The sequence below is a fragment of the Bos mutus genome, chromosome 17, assembly GCF_027580195.1.
Source record: "Bos mutus isolate GX-2022 chromosome 17, NWIPB_WYAK_1.1, whole genome shotgun sequence".
Classification (NCBI taxonomy): Eukaryota; Metazoa; Chordata; class Mammalia; order Artiodactyla; family Bovidae; genus Bos; species Bos mutus.
In genome coordinates, this window is record NC_091633.1 from 10,034,374 (window position 1) to 10,051,742 (window position 17,369).

General features: G+C 53.7%; 1 protein-coding gene across 8 annotated transcripts in view; it reads left to right on the forward strand.

Moving 5' to 3' along the window:
* Positions 1–17,369, forward strand: part of PXN (paxillin) — a 43,131-nt gene that overhangs the window by 7,006 nt on the left and 18,756 nt on the right. The window contains exon 1 of one of the 8 annotated variants that reach the window (XM_070386026.1): positions 7,226–7,354. The exons of the other annotated variants lie outside the window; for them this stretch is intronic. The gene's annotated coding sequence lies outside the window, so the exon portion shown is untranslated. Of the gene's footprint in view, positions 1–7,225; positions 7,355–17,369 lie in introns of those variants that run through there. 8 annotated transcript variants of the gene reach the window in all.

Sequence of the window (17,369 nt, forward strand, 5' to 3'; positions counted from 1 at the left end):
TTCTTGGCTGGGACTCAGGTAATTGTTTTAATGAAATGGAATGCAGCTTATTCAGAATGCGCTTGGCAGAAACAGCCATGTTCTGTTCTGTGTTCTCGTTGGGGGAGAGCGAGTCACACACTCGAGGAGGCCGATTGGGAAGAGAGTGGAGCCTGGGGTGAGCGTGAGCAAGGTGGGCGGAGGCCTCTGGGGATCTCTCCCTTCACAGCGAGGGTCCTCGGCCGGCTGGACTCTTCCCCTGGATACCGATCCGGGTGCCTTTCTGAACGGATGCTTCTTGCAACAACAGCAAGACCCTGTTACAGCAAGCGGGCTGTAAACTGAGCCTGAGGCTGCCTCCCTGGTTGTTGGGAGGCCAAGTGACGTGGGCGTGGGAGTGCTCCCACACAGCCGACAGACCCTCCGAGACATCTGTCTGTTATTCACTGTACCCCCTCCTTCCCACCTCAACACCTCCCATAACTCCCTGGCCTCCCCCGCCCCCCTGCCCCCCAGCATCTCCCATCAGTGTCGACATCTGTGCCTGGATGTGACCTATCCATAGATACACCTGGATCCGCTTTCCTTCTGGTTTCTTCCCCCTGACCCTGTTTGTCCTTCCTAACTTCTTTTTTTCTTCTTTAATTTTTCTCTTGGACACACCCTGTGGCATATGGGACCTCAGTTCCCCAACCAGAGATCAAACCCACACCCTGTGCATTGGAAAGCAGAGTCTTAACCACTGGACCTCTTGAGAAATCCCCCTCCTGACTTATTTAGTTTCCTCCTTGTCCTGTTTTCAATGCAGCCTGGGCCATTCTTCCATGTTTTTCTCTTTGGCTGAGAACACGTCCCACTCTGTAGCAGCCATATTTCCCCCTCTCTTCCTTAAATTCTGCTTCTCTGAAGATCCCCCATTCTCTGAAGAACCACCCTCTGCCCACCCCCCACTTCCTTCCCCACCTCCTTCTCTGATCCCTTTTTGGGGGAACACCAGTGCATTTTTGCGAAGGCTTTTTCTGGGCCCCCTGTTTCTCTCCTATGTATCCAGGTCAGTTTATCTACTTGCGTGACCTGTTTTATCACTTGAATGCTGGTGATGCCTAAATTTATATTTCCACCCCTGACGTGGATTCTATTGTCCAGATTCTTCCGGTCTGCAAGCCAGCAAAGATCCAACTCATTTCCTTCTCACTCTCTTCGCTCCCTCAGTCTATTGTCCGCTCTGTTTTTGTCCCCTCCCTTCTCTTGACCTGGGTTAAACTGTTTCTGCAACATTTTACAGTTTGGAAAACATGTTTATGTGCTCCATCATCATTGATGATTCTGACAGAAGCCCTTTGGGGTAAGCGGTGGTTTCCCCATTTTACAAATGAGGAAGCTAAACTGCAGCTCGGGGCACAGAGGAAGTGGACACTCCCAAGTGTCACCGCAGATAATGTTGCAAGAGTTTGGTCCCAGGTCTTCGAGCGCCCCAGCCGGTTCTCTTTTTGGTTCTTCAATGCTGGAAGCCTGAAGGTAGGGATGGGAAGTCACAGGGTGCCTGTGGCCTGCAGACCCGTGTCACTTGGCCTTCATGGTATTTAAATATATTCAGAATTAGACCCCAGCATTGAAAGTATCAGGAGATGGCACCTCAAAACCCATAGGCTATTTTTTTTTTTTTTGGAAACTCAAAAGTTGGCAACATTGGATGCCCATCCTCCGTGGCACCTGTGGGTTGAACTTGACAGCTCGGCTCTCACAGCGGCTTTCTCTGTTGCCTGCAGCAGGCCTGCTTTGAAAAGTTCTAAAAATGCTCTCTCTTTTTAAAAAAATTTTATTTATTTATTTCTGACTGCCCTGAGTTTTTGTTGCTGCTCTCGATCTTTCTCTAGTCGCGGTGGCGTCTCTCGTTGCAGAGCATGGGCTCTAACATGCATGCTTCAGTAGCTGCAGCTCACGGGCTCAGTTGCCCTGTGGCATGTGGGATCTTCCCTAGACCAGGGATCAAACCTGTATCCCCTACATTGGCAGGCAGATTCTGAACCACTCGACCACCAGGGAAGTCCCTAAAAATGCTCTCTTCCTGCCCTCCATTTATGGCAAACACGCAGTTGCCAAATCTAGGGGATTTCTTGAACTCCATTCTGTGACTTAGATCTGACTTCTCACCACTCTAAGTGCTTAGCTCTGCCTGGGGTCTGGACCCTTGTCCATGTGGCAGAAAATAACCCCCTGACCTGTCCATCTCCTTTCTTTCTCTTTAAGGTCTCAGTTGCAGGCACTTTTTTAGGAGAGTTTTTTTTTTTTTCCTTTCCAGTTAAAACTAGCCAACCTCTTGACCCTCCCACTTTCCTGTAACTTCACAGATCTGTGCCCATTGGGCTTTTCCCCTTGTGTTTCCCCCTCTGCCCTGTAAACCCCTCGAAGACAGGGATCTCACCTGCCGTTCAAGTGTCCCTAACCTCCAAATGTGGCTCAGTTCTTTCTGTGGTTGCCTAATGAGTTTTTTTTTTTTTTTTAAGTTTTTGTTGTTGTTGTTATGTGAGCCATTTTTAAAGTCTTCATTGAATTTGTTGCAGTATTGCTTCTGTTTTATGTTTTGGTCATTTGGCCACGAAGCACGTGGGATCTTAGCCCCCCGACCAGGCTGCCTGCCTGCAAACCCATGCTGCCTGCCCTAGAAGGCGAAACCTTCCTTAACCACTGGACTGCCAGGGAAGGCCCACCCTATTAAGTATTTAACAGTGGTCGATGATGAAATGGGTTTGAACTGCGGACCCCCACCAAGACGCTGATCCCCCATCGAAACACTGCCTCCGCTGGAGAATCAGCGTGAAGCCCTCTGGGTTTCAAGCAGGTGGGGAGGCCACCTGGAGCCCCGGGGCAGAACGCAGGGTCCCCCATCAGCCTCTCGTCTCCCCGCTCTGTATCCATGCTGCCACTCGCCAATTGCGTGACCTGGACAGGTCACCTGATACCCTGAGCGTCAGTCCCCTCATCTGTGAAACAGGTGCATTTCCTGAAATGCGGTAAGGTGCTCAATAAATGGTAACGATGGTTCTTTTTCATCCATGGAATAATCTAGTCGTGGGTCACGGGCAGGGCGGGGTTCAGCTTTCTCTGTTACTTTTCCGCCTGCTTTCACAGCCTGCTGCCGGTGTCCGCTGTGGCCTTGGAGGTGGCATTCAGAGCTCTGGACGGCCATTCAGCCAGGGCCTGGAGGAGGAACCCTGAGTTCTGTTAGCTCCCTTGGCGATGTGATCGGAGGACCGGTCGTGGCCCTGTGGGGTGACTAATGCACGTTTGGGGCTCTGCAAATGAAATGGTCAGTCCTAGTGCTGGTGGCATTAGGTTGGGTTTGGTTATATGACGTCTCACTTCCCCGAGCCTCTTTGGTGGCTTTGAGGAGGAAGCGGTGGGGAGGAGGTTGTTTGGTGGCTTGGTTTATCCTGATTGCTCATGTAAGGCGAAAATTTGAGAGCCGCTCTGAGGTCAGCCCTGGGCTTCTCCTGGAACTCGCAGGCCGTACGCTGGCCAAGGCAGGCCATGAAAGATGCTCAGTAGCATCTACAAGGCCTCCCACAATGGGTCCAGGCCAGTGAGGCTCCTAGTAGCAGTAGAACAGGAGAGTTTCTGGGCTGGAAACTGTGGCTTTTGTCAGTGGAGTGGGCTTAGTTCCGGGCTGCCCCCTGCCTGCCTTTCTACCCTTTTAGGGGCAGTTGATATGTTGGATCAGCACCGGGCCCCCCTCATTTGGGGTGTGGAGCGGCTCAGAGAGTCCTGGACAGGCTTTTTCCTTGCCCTCTGTTTCCAGGAACATTCCTCCTCTTTGGGTGGAAATGGGTGTGTCCCACACAGCCTGTACTTGGTCTCCTCCGGATTCACCGTGTGTCCCGTGGACTCCCAGCCCTGCTGGCCGGCCTGGGAGGGTTCTCAGTGTGGTTGAGCTGCAGGACAGCCAAATCGGGCTGGCCCCTCTGGGGCGGGTGTGAAGGAAGAGCAACCACAGCACCTGGAAAATGACGCTCGTGCCTCGGGGTCACGACCTGGTTCCTCCCCCACCCCTGGCCTACTTGGTCACCTGCTGCTCATCTTGGAAAGTCTTCTGTTCCCACAAGTGGACCTGTAGTTTTCTCACCATCTGGCGGAGCGCCAGCCTAGCTACATCTTAGGGGCAAGGGAGCTGCTGAACTCGGTGGCCTTGCTTCCTTCCTGTCTCAACCCCTCAGGTGGCTTCTTCTGATGTGTCTTGAACTTTCAAGAGTCCTCACCCCTGCTTTGTCTGGAGAGCTGCACCAGAAGTTTTTTTTTTTGGCCTGGTGTGCTGACGCCACAAGCAAGCTGGGGGTCACCTGGAGGCGGTTGTCACGCTCCCTGTGATCCCTTGTGGTCAGCTGTCCCTAAACATCCTGTTTGCACCCTTAGTGCGGCGGGAACACCGGCCTGGAACCAGCTGTTATCTGTTTGCCTGACCTCGGGCAGAGGCGTGGGCCCGGGGGTGTCACAGCTTGTCTGCCTCTGGGGGACCCTGGGCTGTGTGGTCCAGGGCTGTTGATGGCGTTGCTGGTAGCAGCTCCTTTCCTTGTCACCAGCTTGGGCTTTGTCCCAGCTCTGCCCTTTCTCTTCTCGCTGCTTCTACTGCCTGTGAACGTTTTTCTTCCAAATCTTCTGCTGGGCGTGACCAGTGGCCACTCCCTTCCCTGTGGTGCTGGGCCGATTCAGTCTTCCTTAGACTCCTACACTTGTAGAGTGGAAGGGGCCTTCGGATGTCACCCACTCCCGTGGTTGGGGTTTTCTGCCCGTTACTTCTCCCATCGGAGCTGCTCACTTTGTTTATACATTGAGCTTCCATTGGAGGCTGCAATCGCAAAAGGGGTTTTGTGGTTTTTCAAAAATTTGAAAATAAGAACATAAAAACATTGGAAAATGACTTATGAGGTTCAGCCCACCTGTTTTACAGAGTGACAGGCTGAAGTTCTCCAAGGAGAAAGCACTTGCCTAGGACACTTAGTAGCAGAACAAGGCTGTGTTTTTGTTTTTTTTCCCCTCTCTTTCTAGCCCTTTTTTGGGGGTGTATCTGGGGTCCTAGTCTTCTTTCTAGAACCACACACTTGCCACAGTGTGGCCTCAGGCCTTGTTTTCTTCTAGAGATCTTTCTAATGTCATTATGTGTCTGATACTGTTACTTGTAAAAGTTCTTGTGTCAGAGGAGATACATACTTATTGTAAAACAAAAAAAGAGGAAGGTACAGAAGTGAAAGTCCTTCCTTCATCCCCCTCCAGGATTAACTTGTTAACGGTTTGGTGTGTATCTTACCCACCCATGTTGTATATATTTATAAATATATAGGCATGCATGTAATATACATATTCTTCATTTTTTTAAAAGCCCAGGTGAAAAAAAAAAAAAGCCCAGGTGAAAATCACATAACATAAAATTAACCACTTTAAGGTGTATACCTTAAATTCAGTGGTATTTAGTACATTTAGTACAAGTTGGAGAAGGTGATGGCACCCCACTCCAAAACTCTTGCCTGGAAAATCCCGTGGACGGAGGAGCCTGGAAGATTGCAGTCCATGGGGTCGCTGAGGGTCGGACACGACTGAGCGACTTCATTTTCACTTTTCACTTTCATGCATTGAAGAAGGAAATGGCAACCCACTCCAGTGTTCTTGCCTGGAGAATCCCAGGGACGGGGGAGCCTGGTGGGCTGCCGTCTATGGGGTCGCACAAAGTCGGACACGACTGAAGCGACTTAGCAGCAGCAGTACAAGTTGTGTAGCCATTGCCTCTGTTCAGTTCAGAACATTTTCATCATCACCAAAGGAGTGCCCGTACCTTTTTTTTTTTTTTAATTTATTTATTTGGCTGCGCGGTCTTAGTTGCGGTATGTGGGATCTAGTTCCCTGACTAGGGATCAAACCTGAGCCCCCTGCATCTCTGGAGCATGGAGTCTTAGCCGCTGGACCACCAGGGAAGTCCTTTGGGTTATTTTCCAGTTAGAGAGTCGAATTCTCCAGCTATGATTGTGGATTTATCTTTTTTTTTTTTTTTTTTCATTTCTGTCAATTTTAGCTTCATCTAGTTTGAAGCTCAGTTATTGGATATATCTGTGTTTAAGACTATTAAATGTTCATGACAAATTGACCTTTTATCATCACAGAGGGTCTTTATTTCTAATAATATTCCTGTCTGGAAGTCCGTGTTGTCTGGTATTAACGGAACCACTCCAACTTTCTTGATATTAGTATGAGTGTGGTATCTTTTGCCTGATCATTTTATAAATGTCCTATTTCAAATCTTGCATTTTTATCCAGTCTGACAATCTCTACTTTTTAACTGTGAGTGTATAGACCTTCTAACATGTAAAGTAATTATTTGCATGATTGGGTGTAAGTCCGCGATCTTGCCTCTTGTTTTGTGTTTCTACCATTTGTTCTTGTTTTTTTTTTTAATGTTTATTTTTTAAATTTTTGGCTGTGCTGGGTCTTCGTTGCTGCGTGGGCTTTTCTCTAGTTGCAGCAAGCAGGGGCTCGCTCTCTAGTTGTGATCCTTGAGCTGCTCGTTGCAGTGGCTTCTTGTTGCTGAGCACAGGCTCCAGGTCTTGTGGGCTTCAGTAGTTGTGGCTCTTGGGCTCTAGAGTGCGGGCTCAATATTCGTGGTGCACGGGCTTAAGTGCCCTGCGGCATGTGGAATCTTCCCGGATCAGGGATCGACCTCCTGTCTTCTGCATCCGGAGGTGGATTCTTTCCCACTGAGCCACTTGGGAAGTCCCTCTACTATTTTTCTGAATTCTTCTTTTCTTGCCTCCTTTTGGATTTGTTGAGTATATTAAGTTCAAAGAAATTAACAAAAATGTTTGCAAAACCTTATCTTTTCCCTCTCCCCTCTCTTTCAGTTTCTCTTCCAAAAAACTGTCGTCTTTTCTCTTTCGCTGGCAAGTTGCCCCCGCCTGCGAGGCTTCCCTCTGCATCGCTAATCCTTGCGTGCTTTTTTGGCTGTCTCATCTGTGCTGGGTGGTGATAATCAATGATGCTATCAGCTGCCCCAGCTACAGAGCCCCATGGCTGGTGTTGCTAACACATTCCAGTGGCCCAGGGTTCAGAAAATCAGCACATTCCAGCTCCTGTCTCCTCCTGCCTCCTCTGTTCCCCGGGAAGAGGTGTGACAGACAGGAGCAGGTCCGCAGGACACCGAGGCTGCGGTCCTCCCTGTTCCTCCCCGCCCTCCTCCTCCCCCGCCCTCCAGCGCCAAGTGAAAGTACCCACCCGCCCCAGGGCCGAGCTGCCCCGGGTACCAGCTTCCCCCCAGGCCAGCTGCCTCTGCCGGCCAGCCCCCACTCCCGACTTGCTCTCCTCCACCCACAGAGGAAGCCAGACTGGCCACACAGTGAGTTGAAGCCTTAAGTACCCACCAGGGGCTGCTGTGCTCAGGCCACAGAGTCCTGTGCGGTGCTCCTTTGATTTTCTTTCTTTTTTTTCTTTAAAGGGCAGGAGCGGTGCCGGTTTGGGAGGGGTGGTGGTAACTAGATCCCAGTAGAGGGCGACTTCCTGGGATGGAAGAGGAGGAAGGGCTGGGGCCCTGCTGCTTGTGCAGGCCACCCTCCCCCACCCCACATTGTGCTTGGCGGGTCGTGAGCGCTCACCAAAGCCAGGAGTGGCATGGAGTGCGGGGGTGAGCAAGTCTTGGTGATGGATGGGCTTGGCATGGCTCTGCTGGAGGCAAGGAGGTAAAGATGGATGGAGACAGCCCACCTGCCCTCGATAAACTGGGAAACTGTCACAGACTGGTGGGACTGAGGCACTCCGGCTCACAGTTTCTGCCAGTTTGATGCGTGCTCCCTTAGGGGATGTGCACGGTGCTTTGGGAGCTCAAAGGAGAGGGGCTTGGAATTCTATGCCGGGGATGTAGTCATGGAGGGCTTCTTGGAGGAAATGGTACCCTAAACTCACTCTTTGATGTGGTTTATTTATTTACTTATTTTATATTTCTTTAAAAAAATTATTTCATCATTCTCATTGCTGTTTCTATTTTTTGGCTGTGCCATGTGGGATCTTAGTTCCCCAATCAGAGATCGAACTGGTGCCCCCTGCACTGGAAGCACAGAGTCCTAACCATTGGACCATCGTGGAAGTCCCTAATGTGTGTTTTTTTTAACTGGAGTCTTGACTTTTAGAAAAGCCCCAATCTTTCATTGTTTATATAAATCACAAGGATTTCTATAATAAGATATGGAAATCTCTTACAGAAGTGCTGTAAAACTTGTTCCTTGTGGGGTACCCATCCCTGAATAAGTGTTTTCTCTCAACAGCATCACCCATGAAGTGTATTTTGACTTTCTTTTTTAACGTTTCAAAGGAAAACGACAGACTGCCTTAACTTATGTGCGCTTCCTCATTGTAAATAGGCTTGCTTCCTGTCTGGATATTTTTGTGCCTCCGTGTTCTACTCATTAACTACTTTTGAAGTTTTAATCTATATTATTTCTACTTTGTTTTGTGTACAAGGGGGAAAATGAAGAAGCTGAATCCCCTCACCTCCCAAAATGCTTATTTTCCATACTAAGATTTGGGAAGTTCTTACAAAAAAGGCATTCCCCCGCCCCCTCCCCAGCATAAAAACCATGCATTCCTTTTTGTTTAGGTAGGCAGGGTGGATCCTCTTTATCCTCGGGTTGCAGAAGAGGAAACTGAAGTCTTGAGGAGTCTCAGGGGATTTATTGTGGTAAAGAAGACAGGAGGGTGGTCTAGGCAGCTGGTGCTGTGAGTGCAAAGGCCCAGAGGGAGGAGGCTTTCTGTGTGTGATGATGAATTCATGGGCTCTGCTTTGGCACTGTGTGTCATCCCAGTTGGATCTTACAGGCTCATCAAACTCAGCCTTGAGCCACGAGGCCACCACTGACAGCCGCTAACCTTTGGTTCCTTGGTGGAATGACCTTTTTGGGTGGCCTCAGTATGGCAGTTGGAATGGGGCCGATCTCTGGGACACCCAGTCAGGTGTAGAGCCTCCGTTGGGGCAAATTCTTTCCCGGGCTCAGCCGGGGTGGAGCCCAGGGCCCGTTTTGAAGGGCTTTTCCACAGGAGCGTGGGACCTGAGATTTCAGTGTCCCGGGCCCGCTGGCCCCAGCGGTGAGCCCATGTGCTTGTGTGACAGGAAGGACCTGGTTCCTGTGATAACAGACCGGATCTGGCCCCTCTTCCGGAAGGGAGCCATTGAGGGGATGGAGCTGGCTCTTATTTGGATCCCAGGGCTGGACTTGGGGAGCAGGGCAAGGGAGGGGTGAGCACCCCGAGAATTCCCCAAGCCAGCTGCATGCAGTGCACGGCCTCCCCACACCCAGCTAGAGCACACAGGCGTGCCCGTTCCCAAACCTCTGCTTCCTGGGCCCCGGAGAGATTCAGAGGCAGCTTGGCCAGGGGAAAAGAAAGACCTGGGGCTCGGTAGCCCCGTGGCTCTGCCTGTCCTAAGTCGTCACCTGTCCCCGTCACCCTGACCCTCCTGGGCACCTTCCTCCCCATGGCCCTGCCCCCGCACCCACCTGCCCTGTCTCATCTGGTGGATGGCCCGTCCGCCTGCAGGAAACAAATGTGGGAGGCAGCCTGTCCTCTTTGCTCACAGCCGCTCAGTTACCAGGTCGCCTGGATTTCGCATACTTTTATTTAGAGCATTGAGGCTCCTGGCTGCCTCGGGTGCGCCCCGCCTCCCTCAGGGCTCCCCTGCACACGCTGATGTACCAGCACAAGCCTGGTCCTGTCGATCCCCCCGCCCTGCCGTCTGCCCCGGTACGTCCAGACTCCACAGCACCTCCTGCTCCCCTCTCTCCCCAAGCTGGGACTTGCACACTGAGCTCCAGCCCCCTCTGTCTGCCTGGCTGCGTCTCACCTCTGCCTCTGTTCCTCCCTGTGTCTGGGAAGAAAAAAGCCCTGCTCCTTCCTCTTGGCCCCGGTTATGACGGTCTCCTACTCAGTGCTCTGTGGGGACAGACGCTGTCATGTTTTGGCCGTGCCGCCCAGCATGCAGAACCTTAGCTCCCTGACCAGGGATCGAACCTGCACCCCCTGCAGTGGAAGCACGGAGTCTGAACCGCTGGACCAGCAGGCAAGTCCCAGGCACTGTACTTCTGTCACCTCTGTGCCCAGCGTGGTGTTTCTAGACACTTGTCAGGGCCACCAGAGGTGAAGGTGAGGCAGCTCCCAGGGAGAGGGATGGAAGGACAGGAGGAGGCGTGTTCTGAGGAAACCCCCTCCCACCCCTGTGATATTACAGGCTGTTTTCAGACCCAGTCTACAGATGTGGGGACTGAGCTCAAAGAGGTGCAGTGCCAGCAGGTGACAGAGTCAGGACTTAAGGACCGGAGTTGTTCAGCTACAAAACTCACACTGCATTCTTGTGGCAAACTCACGTACTCGCTGAGGCCGGTGGGTGTTATGAATGAGTGGAGTAGGCCCAAAGGAAGGGTGCTGGATTCCAAGAGACAGCCAGTGGCGGCCCTGAAGGAAAGTGGACGTGAGCTGCTAGCTCTTGTGACCCCTCCCCGGAAGCCAGACATTTTGGCTTTCGTGTGAAACCTCTCAGTTTCTTAAGGCTAACTCAGATTTCTTTAAAAAGCACAAACAGGGACTTCCCTGGCGGTCCAGTGTTTGGGGCTTTGTGTTTCCTCCGCAGGCAGCACGGGTTCAATCCCTGCTCAGGGCACTAAGATCCCACAGTGGAAGGAAAAAAAGCACAGAAAAGCACAAACACATCCAGGGCCTTATGTGGCCCGCTGCAGCCTACATGCCTTGGGCCGGTGGTCTCTGCCATGTTCTCTGTTGCCTCATTGAACCTGCGCCCACCTTCCCCTGGTCCTGTTGCCTCTAGAGTTTTCTCCAGAAGGAGAAGAATCAGAGTTCCTGACTTAAAAAAGCTGTTGCAAGATTATCTGGGCCAACCCTTAGCCATTTATGTTTCCTGTTTCACCAAAAAGATAGATAGGTGCAGACAAGTAAGGCCCTGTGAAATCAGAGTCTGTGCTCCCCGGCCGGAGCCACTGGACTCAGCCCTGCCGCCCCACCCGCAGCGGCCGTGGGCACCTCCTCCCGCCTGCCACTGTCTGCCACCACACACGGAGCTGCCGGTGGCGCTTAGGAGGGCACCGGCCCTGGGATCTTGCCTCAGAGGACCCGGACGTCGGGCGAGGGCGCCAGGGCTGCGCTCTGAGCCTGACTGTTGAAGTTTGTGTCTTCCATGTGGAAACGGGCGTCCTTATTCACAGCCAGTGACAGCTGACTCCTCTCATCCCAGCTCCTGTCTCAGCTGGGTGTGGGGTGGGACAGCGGAGTGGGGTCAGGCACCCCTTCTACTTATAGGCAACCCCCCCACCTCACCCCGATTTCCTGCCAGGGAGGGTTTCCAAAGAGGAAGACGTCACAGTTCAGGGTACAGTAGGAGGGGTGGATGTGGACAAAGAGTTGCAGTTATTTTTTTTGCGTGTGTGTAATTTTTCTTTTTTTATTGAGGTATGGTTGCTTTACAGCGTTTCAGGTATATAGCAAAGTGATTTAGTTATATATTCTTTTTCAGGTTCATTTCCATTATAGGTTATTACAAGATACTGGACATTGTTCCCCTGTACCATACAGTGTGTGCTCAGTTGGTCAGTCGTGTCCGTCTCTTTGCGACCCTACGGACTGTAGGCTGCCAGGCTCCACTGTCCATGGGATTTCCCAGGCAAGAATACTGGAGTGGATTGCCATTCCCTTTTCCAGGGGGTCCTTTTTAATTCCTTTTATATTATAGCGGTGTGGATCTGTTCACCCCAGACTTATCCCTCCCCCACTTTCTCCTGTGGTAACCATGCGGAGACCTGTGTTTTTGAAAAGGAGAAACAGGCGGTGTTAAAGAGGGCCGGAGCGGCTGTGCTTGATCAGCGTGCCGCCTTCCTGGGTGGCCACTTCTTTTCTGGATGCAGTGGCAGGCAGGAGGAGAGGCAGCAGCCCCAGCTGGCAGTTCTGTCCAGATCGAAGGTTGCCTAGTTGACCACAGGGCTCCCGTTTCCCATGTAGTTGTTCAGGGGCAGGGGCACAGCAGTTCTTGTCCTGTGCATTCTCAGCAAGTTGAGACCAGCCTCATCCAGGGCAGCTGTGTGTGGCCAACGCCGCCCCCCCCAACACACACACACACACACACACACACACGCACGCACGCACGCACGCACGCGCACGCAGTGCACAGCACCTGACTAGGCTGAGTGCACAATGAGAGATCCAGTGGTCCTGGCTTGAGCTGCCCCCTGCTCCGCCTTGGGTGGCCCCTCGGCCCCCTCAGAATCAGAAAGCATTCTCTGTAAACCGCAGAACCTAGCATCCTGTGGAATGAATGATAGAAATGGTCTCCCTGAACCATCACCCCCAAAAGAGACAGTCTCTAACTTCCAAACAAAATTCTGGAAAACTGAGGTGTGAGGACATTTGGGGTCTTCCTTTGTGATGTTTCAGGGCGTTACAGTTCACGCCTACTCTTGTCACCTCTCCTGGCTCTGCTGGGTTGGGTTCCCAGAGCCCCAGATGTCTCCACTAAAATCCAAACCAGGGCTGAGATGGATCCTCCCCACCATTCATCTTCTGATGTCACCAGCTGGGCATGATCGAGGGAGGCCAGCCTCGCCAAGCCAAGCAGAGCCCTGGGACCCTGTTTCATGATCTCCGGGGCACAGATGTCCCTGATCAATTCTCCTGTGAGACCTGTTATCTGCTTGGCTCCCTGCCTCTGCTCTGGGGTTTCTTGCTGGTGGACCACAGGGTCTTCTCGCCCGTCCTCCTCCTCTGTTCCTTGATGCCCCTACATGTGAGCCCTTCCAGCGAGACCGACAGTCCACAGCAGTCCCTCCCTCCCTGAGAAGGACCCTCAGCAAAATCTTTGCCTCCTTTTTCACTCTCGCGGTTTCGCAGTGTGACTCTGGTTAGGCAACACCGTTGAGGACCGCGGCCTCCATCCTCTCCCTCCCTGTCCAGGAAGAGGCTGGTTTCCCAGCTTGGAGAGTGGGCAAGGATCTGGGCTTCCAGAGAAATCTGCCCTGTCCTCAGGGCCGTGGCTGAAGGCATCTCTCCTCTGTAGATGAGCGATGCCAGAGGGACTGGGACAAGACCGGGGACTCCTCCCTTCCTAGGGAGGTTCCAACAGGCAGTCAGCTGGCCCGAGAATTTTGTCTTGCCCCAGACCAAGTAGATGGCTTTCAAACTGGTGAGACTGTTGGAAAACCAGGGCTGGATGGCATAGATACTTCTAGGGAAACGAAAGTGTCATTGAGGTCACTTGGGGGCCAGTTGGCCCTGGCTCTTTCTTGGCCCATCTGCCCCTTCGTCTTTGCTCTTGACTTTCTCAGATAGTGGTTCCAACTGTGCTTTGCAGCGTCACACCCTCCAGATGACACTCATGGCAGATAAGGATTATGAGCTGCCCATCCTTCTTCTGGAGGGTGCTGCCTGGGGTTCCGAGCCCCTCCCAGCCCTTTCTCGCCCTCAAGAAATCATGTTGGGACACATGTGGGTGGGGCCAACGGTCGCAAACTCGCTGCCAGTGTATTCTCAAAAAGTAACAGCAAGGAAGTAGCAAGTGTCCGCGATCTGTGATCCTGAGCTGTGGACAGTTGGTGGCACGCCTCAGGCTGATCGATCCCCCATTACGCGAGAGATTCTTTGTCCCTCTTTCAGTTGGCTGTTTGGTGCCTTCAGAGGAGCCCTGCCTGCCTGCCTGTCTCCCGATGATTCTCCTGCTTCCTGTCCCTGCTTCTGGTGGAGGCTGGGGAGCCTCTGATCTCTCTGAGCCCCGGGCCCCTCCCTCTGTCCAGATGAGAAGAGGGTGGAGGTCAGCGCCCGCCCCGGGGGTAGCCCCATCTTGGGTCATGATGTTCCAGTGGGCTAGTGGGTATGGCACGGCGATGGTGGTGGGGGGAACACTCTTGCAAGTAGACACCCCCCCCCCAGCCCCCAGGCAACAAGTTAGAACAGGGTGCTCCCTGTGCCACACCGAGGGGCTCACCTGTAGCTCAGGAGCCTGCTCCAGGAGGGAGAGACAAGAAGGGAGGCCCAGAGCACAGGCTCCCAGCAGGGGTGGGGGTGGAGGGGCACCTCAGTGGCCAGGCTTCTTGGATGGCTTCAGGGGCACTGGAGACGGGCACTTCGGAGAGTGGTTACAGGCAGAAGGAGGGACAGCTGACTGCGCTGTTCCCCTCCCGGTGGGGTGTTACAGCAAGACTGAGGGTGAGCTCTGTGGCCAGGCAGAGCTGTCCCCGAGGGGGTGGCGACTCCGCCAGGCCGCCTGCTGTACTCCTCAGATGTCTCCGCGGCTCCTTGTCCCGCTCCGTCCTCTGCCTGTGCCTGGGGGCAGCCCTGGCTTTGGGTTCCCTCGGGCACTCGGCAGGCTTTGAGCCTCGGTGGTAGGGGAAGGGGCCGCCCTGCCCTGGGCTCCTCCAGTTGTCCCAGTTCCAGGTTCAAAGTCACAGGGCTTTCAGCCGGCAGCAGCCTGGGGGCGGGGCCGCGAAGCTCTGAAGCTTCTCCCCCGGGACCTCTGTCCTTGCCCGGGAGTGAGTCGGAGGCTCCTGGGCTCAGCTGATGTTCTCCGAGGAGGACTTGGAATGAACCCGAGGCACGGAGGGATGAGGTCAGTGGTTTTGCTCGGCAAGGAGGCCCAAGTCAGTGACAGACCTGTCACAGCTCCCGGGATTCCTGGCCACAGTCCCCGGCTCCGCCTCCTCCCCTCCCGTCCGTCCTCAGAGCGGGGCCTCGAGTTTCTTTCCTTAGTGTCTCCTCCTGTCCCAGCGGGGGTTTCTTTCCTGAGTGTCTCCTCCTGTCCCAGTGGGACGCCCAAGAGGTTCTCCCCCTGCGGGTGGCTTTCGTATACTGATTGATTTCATTGATTCCTTACCCTGCACTCTGTGAGGTGTCTGAGCAACTAAAACCCAGAATTGCCACTGGGAGCAGGCTGAGAGCGCTGTGGATTTGAACGTGCCCCTCCGCTGCCCCTCTGTACTTGGAGGCCCATTCTGTCCACTGAGCCACACTGCCATGTGGGCTGGGATGCCAGGAGGGGGCTTCAGAGAGCTGTGTGGTCAGCAGCCCAGCTCCCAGCACCCCGTGGGCAGCCACATCTATGGTTTAGACAGGATGACTCCACGGGCTGCTTAAATGTCTCCTGAGCCCTCAGCACGAGCACGTGCAGAAGGGCGCTTTGACACCTCAGTTTTTAATCTCATGGTCCATCGGCATCGGACTCTGGAAGAGTAGCCTTTTCTAGCAGTTTAATTTATATGTTGGTCGCACAGGGTCTTCACTGCTGTGTGCACAGGCTTTCTCTTGTTGCGCGAGTGGGGACAGCTCTTGGTTGCGGTGTGTGGGCTTCTTGTGGCAGTGGCGTCTCTTGTTGCGGAGCACGGGCTCTGGGCACATGGGCTTCAGTAGTTGCAGCACGTGGGCTCAGTAATCGTGGCATGAGGGCTGAGTTGCTCCGAGGCACGTGGAATCTTCTCGGCCCAGGGATTGAACCCATGTCCTCTGCATCGGCAGGCAGATTCCTATCCACTGTACAGTGGCCCTTTAATTCAAGGCAGTGGTCTCAGTTTCTGCTCCTGAGTCAGTTTGATCCTGAGAAGGTGTTCTGGGTTTACCCCCAGCTGGCTCCTGTATCCCGGGCCTCCACGTGCCCCCTGGGGGTATGGACATCCCTGTGGGTGGTGGCGGTGGGGGTATATGTTCAGTATTGTGAATAAAGGCACACGGATGGGGAGATGGAAGAGGGGCCCAGTTTGGCTGCAGAGGCAGGTGGCGGTGAGCAGGCCGAGGAGGAGGTAAAGGCTGATTGGGACTGTATTCTAAGAGGCTCAAGGCCAGAATGCCAGCCCTGGGGGTTCTGATCTCACCCTGCAGGCAGAGAGGGTCATCAGTGGCTGGGCACTGTGAGTCCCCCTTGCTTGACAGACACTTAGTTACCACCCGAGAGGCTCACGAAGGGCCATGTGCTGTGGATCTGCGGAGCAGAAAGGAGGTTCCTGCCCTCAGAGGGCGAGCTGTCTAGTGGATGCATACGCAAGGGTGGGATTATCAAGAAGTTCACATGCTGGCCTCTTCTGCAAGGGTTAGAGTCGGGGAATGCAGGGCAGGGGGCTGCTGGTGAGTTCGAGAAAGGGCTGAGCATGGATTTGGTTGCCAGTCTTAAATGATTGGCTTCCTGTGATAAAAAGAAAGGGAGGCAAGTAAAGGGAAGAGGGGGGCTTCCCTAGTGGTCCAGTGGTTAAGAATCTGCCTTCCAATGCAGGAGGCGTGGGTTCGATCCCTGGTCAGGGAACTACAATCCTACATGCCCTGAGTTGCAGCCAAAAAGTGGGGGGGGTGGGGAAAAGGGGAGAGGCCCAATGAAGGAAGAACTGATGGTACTTGGTAGTGACATGTGGGGAGTTGGGAAAGGACCTGCAGGCTATCACAGGTGCTACAGGAGAACAGGGAAAGGCTGGGAAGTGGCCCAGCTTCCAGAGATGGGGAAGCAGGGACCTGTGCTGGGGGCCTCCGTGAGCCGTGTTTGTCAGTCAGAACTTGACTGGCCTAGAGTGGGTAACTAGTGCTACGAAATCCACAAACATCGGGAAAAGACTGCAGCTCGTTCCTGGAACACAGGCAAACTTTTGAACTTTCCGTTTGGGTCTCTGTAGGGCGGATGACTCACTGCAGAGCCCCTCCTAACCTCTGTTGATGATCAGCAGGGGTGGGAGGCCCCTGGAGCCGCCCTGCTCTGCAGCAGCCCGACTTGCCTTGAAGAGCCCAGATTGCAGGGGTGGATGGCCTGGCTGTGAAATAGCTGAGAAAAACCCTGGCCTCTGAGCTTCCAAGGTCCGAGGCTGTCTGTCTCACTAGTTGTATGTAAATCCGCATGTCACCCTTTGAAGAAATCACGGGGTGGGCCTGGAGTCGGACCCTAGATGTGACTTTAGAAAGGTCCAGAGTCCCCGGGGCACCTGAGGAGGTGGATGAAATCTGACCAATGAAATGTGTCCATGGGGTTGGGCCCCTCTGGGGGAGGGCGGGGCCAGCTGGTGCTGGACCCAGAGATGAGTTATTTACAACAGAAACGAGACTTGGCCGTCCAGGCAGCCTGGACCTGCTGCTGTGCCCGTTGTGGGTGGTGGAGATGTGCAGTGTGTACCTGGGCGGCCTTGCCACCTGTTGCTACTCAGCCTGCTGGAGCCCCCTCAGATGGGGAAGCATGGTGGCCCCCCCAGGGCCGGGTCCCTGGGGGGTGCCCTGCTTGGGTGCCTGGTGCAGACGGGGCCTGGCTCGGTTGGCTTCTGCCTGGAGCTTGGGGTGGCCCCTGGATTTGCCTTTGCGCCTTTATTCTCTCGTGTCTCTGATTACCTGTGCTCGGTGACCTTGGGCGC